This window comes from Nicotiana tabacum, chromosome 13 (genome assembly GCF_000715075.1).
Source record: "Nicotiana tabacum cultivar K326 chromosome 13, ASM71507v2, whole genome shotgun sequence".
In the NCBI taxonomy this organism is placed as follows: domain Eukaryota; kingdom Viridiplantae; phylum Streptophyta; class Magnoliopsida; order Solanales; family Solanaceae; genus Nicotiana; species Nicotiana tabacum.
Window position 1 is genome coordinate 69093301 of NC_134092.1, and position 10240 is coordinate 69103540.

At 33.3% G+C, this 10240-nt stretch overlaps 1 long non-coding RNA gene across 1 annotated transcript; it reads right to left on the reverse strand.

Annotated features, from left to right (window-relative positions):
* Nucleotides 1-7179: 7179 nt before the first annotated feature.
* LOC142167847 (uncharacterized) lies at nucleotides 7180-9246 on the reverse strand. Its single transcript, XR_012698026.1, has 2 exons — nucleotides 8310-9246; nucleotides 7180-7273 (listed from the first exon to the last, which is right to left on the reverse strand). It is a non-coding gene; the product is annotated as an uncharacterized LOC142167847 (long non-coding RNA).
* Nucleotides 9247-10240: the final 994 nt, after the last annotated feature.

A 10240-nucleotide genomic window follows, 5' to 3' on the forward strand; every position in this document is an offset into this window, starting at 1 on the left:
CATCGGGCCCAAAATAGAATAGGGCTCACCAAAACCTATTGAATAGGGAGTAACTGCTAACGAGGACCAAAGTTGCACCGCTAATGAATCACCTGCATCCATTGAAGATGCAGCTCCCCCGGCAAAAGGGACATTAGTACATATGGAATAGTACTAGTATGTAAAGCTAACTGTCCTCTCTCAAAATAGAATATCAATGTAAGAAGGGAAAATCCATAGAAACAACAAGTCACAATCAATGATATTCAAATGCCAAGTTAAAACATAATAATTTCCAAAATATGAAGATAGCACTGGGAAGTGATAATCAAATCATGATGATAATATTATTTTTGGTTTGGTGATCTTTAGCACTGATATACCACTATTCACAATACCAATGTTCACTATACCGATGTTCACAATACCAATGCCACCATACTTTTAGCACGGAGTCCGATCACGACCCGATCGGCTAGGCTATCTCGTTAGAGAATTAACAACAATTATTATCAATACCAATACCACCGTAATTTTAGCACGGAGTCCAATAACGACCCGATCGGCTAGGCTATCTTATTAGAGAATCAACCATAATTATTATCAATACCAATACCACCGTAATTTTAGCATGGAGTCCGATCACGACCCGATTGGCTAGGATATCTCATTAGAGAATCAACCACAATTAATATCAATACCAATACCACCGTAATTTTAGCACAGAGTCCAATCATGACCCGATCGGCTAGGCTATCTTATTTGAAGACATCAACCAAAATCTCAATTTCAATTAAGTGGAATAATTTTAACACATCAATCTCATCCTAAATAAGGAGAATAATTCACAAACGTAACATAGGTGCAAATATATTTACCTCATTATCTTTCACATTGTATAAATCTCCACTACTATTTTCAGTCATTCACAACGAAAATATTTCCTTGGCTCTTTTGGCCATTCACAAGATTCTTTATTCAAGGCACGGTGGCCATATTTGATATTCCAGACTTTCATTTCTTCCCTCTCATGTATCATCATCATAAATATCAACATACATATAATATTCTGGAAATCACAAATTTAAGTTCATTAGAAATGAACAATTTAAGCACAATAGATTTCTTTCCGAGAAATGGAGTAATATAATTGGCAATTGATGCGCAAGTTAAAATCATCAACAAGTAACACACTATTTATTCTTGAAATACTTTTCCCCAAAAAGGATAATACACAATTTCCACTCACGAATATTTAAGAACGCAAAACACATTGGAAATACTCACAAAGCATAGTATTTGTTAAAACAGTCACTTATGGCATGACTTGAGTACGAAAGCTTTTACGCAATTCTATTTTCGAAGTCATTTTAAAACATTTGAGTCGAGGCTCATTTCATAACCTTTCTCACATCATTTCATTTCATTGGTACCATTAGCCACAAGTATAACTTTCACTCTTGCATATTGGCCACACTTTATATCCCAATTCACTTATTTTATTTCCAACCACCTTTAGAGGTTATCAACAATAATACATTTCCTATCCAGACTTTAGGTACACATATGAGCAATTTCGAGTCTTAAGAATATTGAGATTTTCTCACACAATTAGTATACTAGTTCTCATCTAAAACACGACTCAAAGCCACAACATTTTAATATGTAAACCATACTTTTAACATCTATCTTTCGATATAAGGCTCATTCAGAATAAACAAGTTTATAGGGAATAACCCGGAATATAGAAGTTAGGAATCTTGAGCCAGTCATACTTGATCTTACGGAAACATTATGAATATCTATTCTAAGAGAGAAAGTTTAGCCAACATACCTTGCTTTGAGCTTTTCTTAAATTATTACAACGTTCCAGAAATTCTAGCAATCCCAATTCATTTTGAGACATAATAAAATTGAACCATTATTAGGAAGATATTCATGATCTCGGCTCATTTGAGCATTTTATCAAACACTAGGTATGCAAATTTAACTACAAGATTTCCTTCACTACATAACTCAATATTTACTTATTTGAGCTCAACAATCTTCCCACAAACCTTATTAGTACAAGCATGTATAAATAATACTCTTACACCCAAGAATCATACTCCCAATCACCAATCTTTTGCCCCAAACTCGAAATTGAAGATTAAGGGTTTGAATCTTACCTCTTAGATGAAGATCTTGTGATTAGCTTCCTTGATTATTAAAGATTGGTGCAACATTGGATGATTATAATGTTAGGTTCCCTTCTTATCTCTCTAAAATGCTCTTACCTCTCTCTACAACCCTTAGAAAAACACCCCAAAATAAGCCCCAAAGCCTATTTATCAAAATGGGGTCAGGTTATGAAAAGAGAAAAATTAACCCTCCGAACTCAGCTATGTGTCGCACAATGGACCGCACACTTGATGTGCGGGTCGCACAATGGTCGCACAAATCAGTGCACAGAAATGGGCTGTTCTGGTCCATTCTGCAACCAGTTTGCGGTCGCATAACCATTTTGCGATCACATAATGGTCGCAAAATCGCATTCTGTCAGCCTTTGGTAATTCGGTCATAACTTCTTGTACGAATGTCCAAATGACAAACGGTTTGAAGAGATGAAAACTAGATTCAAAGGGCTTTAATTGGATATAAACCATACAACTCTTCATATTAAGAGAGGTATGATCGTTTGAAATTAAATCTTATACGAACTCACTTGAAACTTTATCCCATCATAAAATTTTTAACTTGACTTAGCCTTGGGGCACTTATTAGACCATAAACCATTCTTAATGCATATCATACATATATTATCATGATCAATTGATATCATTCATATAATAGTCCTTTTCTACACACAAAATAATATAATTAGCGCATATAGCGCTTAAGTACTTCGAAATTTTTCGGGGTGTTACAAGGTGCCATCATGACATCCTATGGAGGGGAAACTGGGGTCGTGACAAAATTGGTAACTAGAAAAGAAATGGCTAGAAAGCACTTGGAAGTTGTCCACAATGATATTATCTTGTGTTAGGTTATTTCGGGTACCTTTGATATTGAGTACAAGGTTGGAAATCCTTTAAAATGTATTGGTTATTATACTGGATATATTACTAAGTTCAAGAATGAATGATAATGGGGTTGAATGGTGCTAAAGGGATTCAATCCGAGCTTGCCGCTCATCTTGATATGTTGATGACTTGTTAATGAAATATTTTGTACCCTATTGTTGGTGTTGTTCTTATTGTATTGCTTTGGTTGTTATTTTTGGTATATGGTATTGGAGGAAGCACTTGTTATAGGGGAGATGCTTCCAAAATTTACATAAACGAGCTACTAGTTTAAGTTGCGGACTTAGCCTTTACTCAACACTGATTTTGAATCTCCTTATGCTATGGTAGATTGAGTTAAGTTGTTTGAAAAATTGCTTGGAAGGTATTAAGGACTCAACGGAGTTAAGGTATGTTAAGACTATCCCTTCTTTCCTTTTGGCATGATCCATATGATACAAACGAAATGAGCAAAAACTTTCACAAATGACTCTATTCTTAGAAGTACTAGGGGTGCCTATGTTTTGTTTATTCCCCATATGTCCTATTATTATATCATATGTTCATAGGTGTCAGAAAATACGTTAAGTTGATAAAGTTTATTTCATGATATTAACCGAAGGCATATTGGTCTCATGACACTCCGATAGAACTTATTGAATTATTTCATTATGTACTACATTCATTTATACATGTATATTGACCCATGACCAGATAACGTTATAAACGCGTATAGTATTTGTATATGGGGTATGGGGGACATGTTATGGCGTTATATACGCACCACCACCTGATCAGCTGATATGCATTGATGATTTCTCCCACAGTGTCTGAGATGATATGATGAGATTCCCTCCGAGGCTTGATGATGTTATGTACACATATACCTATGCATGATATGACATTTATATACATATGCATGACATAATAAATGTTTCATGATTCACAGAGCTATTCAGACTTACATGTTGAGTTCTTTACTCCATATTTTTTTTATGTCTTTTATATACTGCTTTCATGCCTTACATACTCGGTACTTAATTTGCACTGACGTCCCTTTTGCCTGGGGACACTGCGTTTCATGCTCACAAGTCCCGATAGACAGGCTGACAGTCCTTCTAGTAAGCTATCAGCTCAGCAGAAGGTGTTGGTGCACTCCACTTGCTCCGGAGTTGCCCGCTTGGTCAGTATGATTTAGACATGTATTGATTGGTATGGCGGGGCCATGTCCCGACCTGTATGACATTTATATACTCTTAGAGACTTGTAGACTGATGTCATGTATATGGATACTTATATGGCCTTGTTGGCCTATGTTTTGAGTGTACAAATGATCATGTCGGCCTTATAGTCATGCATGTCACATGTATAAGTTTGTATATCATGTTGGGTCATCCTATGTTGAGTATTCCCTTACGTTTTAATATGGTTATCTCATGGCGGCCTTTCTATCTTATTTACCCATGATAGTACGATAAGAAAGATATGTTATATTGGTACTCAGTTGAGTAAGGCACCGGGTCCCCGTCGCGGCCCTACCGTTTGGGTCGTGACAGATTGGCTATCCCCATACCATGTTATTCTTGATTGTCACTCTGAGACTGTGACATTGGCGATGTTGGGGTTGCCAAGGTTAGAGTGGAAGGGTTCTCTTAGTTGCATTCCTAGTAGAGTGATCTCATTTTTGAAGGCTCAACGGATGGTTGAGAATGGATGTTTGGCGTATTTAGCCTTTGTCAAAGATGTTAGTGTTGATACTCCTACTATTGTGTCAGTTACAGTAGTGAAGGAGTTTCTGGATGTGTTTTCTACAAAAGTACCGGGCATGCCACCTATATCTATTATTCTATTTCGTATGGCTCCAATGGATTTGAAGGAATTGAAGGAATAGTTGCAAAAGTTGTTGGGTAAGGGGTTCATCAGGCCTAGTGTTTCATATTGGGGTATACCGGTGTTGTTTTTTAAGAAAAAGAATGGGTATATGAGAATGTGTATTAACTATCGACAGTTGAACAAGGTGACCATCAAGAATAAGTATCCATTGCCATGCATTAATGATTTGTTTGATCAGTTTTAGGGTGCTAGAGTATTCTCGAAGATTAACTTGAGGTTAGAGTATCATCCGTTGAAGATCAGGGCTTCAGACATTCCAAAGACTGCTTTCCAAACTCGTTATGGGCATTATGAGTTTATAGTGATGTCGTTCAGGTTGACTAATGCCCCAAAACCTTTCATGCACTTAATGAACAATGTGTTCCAGCCTTATTTGGATTCGTTGTCACTATGTTCATTGATGATATATTGGTTGTTGCACCCTATTTTACACAAGTTAAAATAAAATATAACTTATAGTACTCTACAAGGTATTATATTTTAGAGTCGCCACCTAGTATTTAAGGTACACTAGAATACCTACACTACACTATGTAATGTACTCTTTGATTATGGTCTGTGAAACTATTGAGATTTAAGGTAAGAGTTCAAGTTATCTCAAGGGAAAGGTCTTAGGCATCCCTTAAGATCCACAAAATGTGGTTTCAGTGGACTCAATCAATTACATGAGAGGTTGAAAATAATTAACAAATACTTAAAACTATTACAAAGAATTTAAATAAGCGAATGATTAATGTGTACCCAAATGAATAGTAATAATATTTAAATATGTAATAAATTATGTGCAGATAAAGCATGCACGTGTTTTTGTATTTTTGAAATGAAATAATCAAAGTATATCGACTCGTATGAAACATATGTAACACAAAGAGTCATATTCCAAAAGGATAAGCTAAGTGTGAAAGTGAGTTCTAGATAAAGAATAGTTAAATATTTGACAATATATATGCAACAAAATATGGTACGTAAAAAAATTAAAAATATATTAAAAAGTTGTACTTTACTGTAAATTGAATGGTATAAAAGAATTGTACCCAAAGTTCGCATTTTATCTCAAAGTGTTTGAACAAAGATTTTGAATTTACAAGCATAAGCTTAATGAAAAATTGACTCATAATTAAAGTCAAAGGTTTTAGATGGATGGCTATAATATGAGGAAACTTATACTAAAGAGTTGACAAAAAAGGGGGAGGGGGGAAAAGAATAATTATTTGCACGCGAATAAGTAGTTAACAAGCAATTTGATCAAAAGAACAAGTTCAAAAAATTGTTAATATGAATGAGTATAATGAGTTATATCCTAATGAGACAAGAAAATGTATATGTAACAAAACATTTTAAAATTTGAAAGAATTAATCCAAAATAATTAGTTTATTATAATATTAGTTGATGGATGATTATTCACAAGTTAATTAGTTTAATTAAAATAATATAAGAATGTGATGAAGTATAATAATGAAAAAGATCCTAATATTTTCATGGTTTATGTTGAAGCCAATTGTATCTATTTGCAAGTGGCAAACTACTTAACTACCTCACAAATATTTGTACAACTAAGTTGACGATTATCTTAGCATGATATTTTAGGTATAGCTAATTTAGCACACACAAGCGAACACAAACTAAGCACTTAGGTTAAAAAAAAAAAAAAAAAAATACGACATCTAACCAGTATTAGTATTTTACTATACTTGTATTTTTAGTACAATCAAGAATGGAAAGTACGAAGAGGAATTTGGCGGGAATATGCATTTAATTTTTCTTCGAATATTGTCCTTTGAAAACGACTCCACGTAATGGTACCTTGCAAGATGAGAGAGGTAAAATTGCTAGTATAATAATATAAAATAAAACTAAATTATATATAACATTTTGAAATGATGTTTTGTTTGAAAATATTTTGGAAGATTGTTTTTAAAAAAATGGTTTGAAATATTTTTTTTCTTTTTGGAAATGATTTTTGAAAAATAGTTTGAAAATATTATAGGAGACTCGGATGTATTTTGATTCCGTCTATACATGAGAACGGGAACCGCTTTGGTTGTGACTACAGCGCCAACCGTGTTGGTTCGTCACGTTTCTCGTTTTTTTATCTTTTCTGATGAGTTATCGTCATCGCCTCATTTATTTTTGGGCCCGATCCGAAAGGTCATTGCCTTAATAATGCAGGGTTATTTTCATCGGCCAATGGTATAGGGTCGATTTTCTTAAAAGATTGTTATCCGTGGCAGGCAATACAAACAAAAACCGTCGCGAGATGAATCAAAAAACTTCAAACGAAATTTGTAACGGCAAAGGGTCAAATATACCTCTGTACTTTCGAAAATGATCTAAAAATACCACTCATTATACTATTGGACTATATATACCCTTTCCGTCATACTTTGGAATAAATATACTCTTATTTTGGATGGAGTGTCACGTGGCAGCACCAGATGAAAACGACTCTTTTTTTTTACCCGATCCGTTTTAAAAAACATATCACCCGATCCGTTTTAAAATTCAGTTTTTTCAGCTTTTTTAAAGCATATATTTTGTAAAAACTGAATTTCTTTTTGTAAAAACTGGAAAAAAAAAAAAATTGCAAAATATATATTTTTAAGTATTTTAAGTTTTTTTGAATTATTTTTTTTGTAAAAACTGAAAAAAAAAATATTTTTATAAAAACTAAAAAAAAAGATTCCTAAAGGAGTGAACTACATATGCATTAATTTTTAAAAAATAAAAATATTTTGCAAATTGTTTTTTCAGTTTTTGCAAAAAATATACTTTTTAAAACTGAAAAAACTAAAAAATATATATTTTACAAATTTCTTTTTTTTTTAGTTTTTACAAAATATATATTTTTCAGTTTTTAATGTATTTAAAAAAATATATAAAACAAAAAAAAATTTAAATTATATATTTTTTAGTTTTTTTAGTTTTTTAAAGTATTTTTTTTTATAAAAACTAAAAAAAAGACTTTGCAAAATATTTTTAATTTTTAAAAGCTAATGCATATATAGTTCACTACTTTAGGAGAGTCTTTTTTTTTCAGTTTTTACAAAACAATATTTATTTTTTCAATTTTTATAAAAAAAATACTTTAAAAAAATTGAAAAAACTTAAAAACATATATTTTATAAATTCTTTTTTTTTCAATTTTTACAAAAAAGAATTTAAGTTTTAACAAAATATGTTTTAAAAAAATTAAAAAAAAACTGAATTTTAAAACAGGTCGAGTGGTGTGTTTTTAAAACAGATTGGGTAAAAAAAAAAAATAGATCGTTTTCATCTAGTGCTGCCACGTGACGCTCCATTCAAAATAAAGGTATATTTGTTCCAATGTATAACGGAAAAGGTATATATAGCCCAATAATATAACGAGAATATTTTTAAACCATTTTCAAAAATACAAAAATATATTTAACCCTTTGTCGAATTTATAATAGTTATGGTACAACATGAGTGAGTGTTAGCAAAAATGCTTCTAAAACAAAGTGCATGACTAAGAAGGCACATGATGTTAATGTAACCCGAGCAGCAAAAAACAATACCCCTTTACAAGTGGGTTTCACGATAGCAACGCTCAACAAGAGGAATCGATTAGTCAGTCACATGGCAAGCCAAAAATGGGTTCTTTCCAACTCCCGTGGATTTTAAATGAACATCCAAGTAGAGATATGATCCATGAACCAATGTTTAACTATGAAATTAAGAGAACACACTTAGATTCTTAAGGAGATTTTTCAAGCAGACAACCGAAATCATAGCTTCCAAAACAGGAATGAGGCAGCAATATGAGGGTAACACATCCAAGCACAAATGTAGCAACAAAATAAGTGTCCCAGCTCAAACATGATAGCAAAAATGAGACAACAACAATCACCGAAAAAGTTTCCGGCGAAGCACGACAAATGGTCATAGCGGCGTTAAACGCGTACGCCCAGCATGCCGCTACCACGGCAACGCCGGAGCAACAGTGAAAGAAGCAAACACAAAAGGTCACCAAAATAATTATTCCGGCCAGATCCGCTTTTTTTGGCGAGTGTTAGCGGACAGCTGTGAGGGTGTCACAACAATAGCAGCAACACCACGAGAGGGTAAGCAAAGGAGAGCGTAAGAGATGAAGCCAACCGGCCAGCAGTCACCTCCGACGGTGGTAGTGTGACGGCAACAGTGGTGGAACAAAAGGGGAAGGGGAGAGATGAAGTAGGAGAGAGAGGGACGACGGGGTTGTGGTGTCGCCGTTGCCAGCCAGCCAGAGCTCCGGTAGAGGTTTGCCGGCGGCGGCAGTGATGGTAGAGAATAAGGTGGGCGACAACTCTTTTTGATTTTAAGAGAACGAGAGATGAAAAAACTATGAGGGTTTTGAACCCTTTTATAAAATTTGATGGTACATGTAGTGTGTAGTATGTATTTGTAGTGGGTGGGGGTAAAATAAACATATGGTCCTTATCAAAACGATAAATAAAGAACAATGAAAAATAAAAATATGTGGTCACAAACTGAAATCACTACTTTAAAACTATGAGCAAAATCATTGGCCTAGACCTTGTACTATTTATTTTATTTTTGTATGTGTGGGTATCAATGTAATTTACGTAGCTTACTTATTAAGTTTTAAAAAAAAGATGAAATAATGGTCTTTACTCATTGGGTAGTAAGTTTACCCATTGGATAAAAAAAAATCATATCACATCAAGTCACACCAAAATATCTTATCACATCAAGTCACGTTAGATATGTCTTGTCATATCATGATGTCTAGTCATATCATGATATCTTGTCACATTAAGTGTGTCGTCACATCAGATATTGATAAAATATTAGTTTTGATTTGATTTGATTTGATCCGTATTTTAAAATAAATTTTATCGGGTTTCATGTAATTAATAGACTGTGTTGTGAAACTAAAATATAATTATTTAATAGAAAATATACCTTGATATCTTCCGGGACATACGACGATTCTTTCACGACCTGGGGTGTTAATTTACCTATTAAAATATCACTCGTCTTTACCCAAGATCTCAGCATCACAATTCCATTTTTATATAAATTGCGAAGTAAATGAGCTTCTAAATACGGTATTTCATTAGTTACTTTTTCAGGGCCTTGACTTGTCACATGAGTCTGAATTTCATATTTCGTATGTGAAAAGAAGTATAAATATCTTCATATACCAAACGTCCGCTAATAAGTTTTTATTAAAAATGTCAACTACTACAATAGTGTTTAGTAATTATTATTTTATATTTTAAAGGACTACAAATTGATAGAATATCCTAACATTTGAAAAATAGGACAATCATCAATAAATTATTTGAGATTTAGAAAAATACAC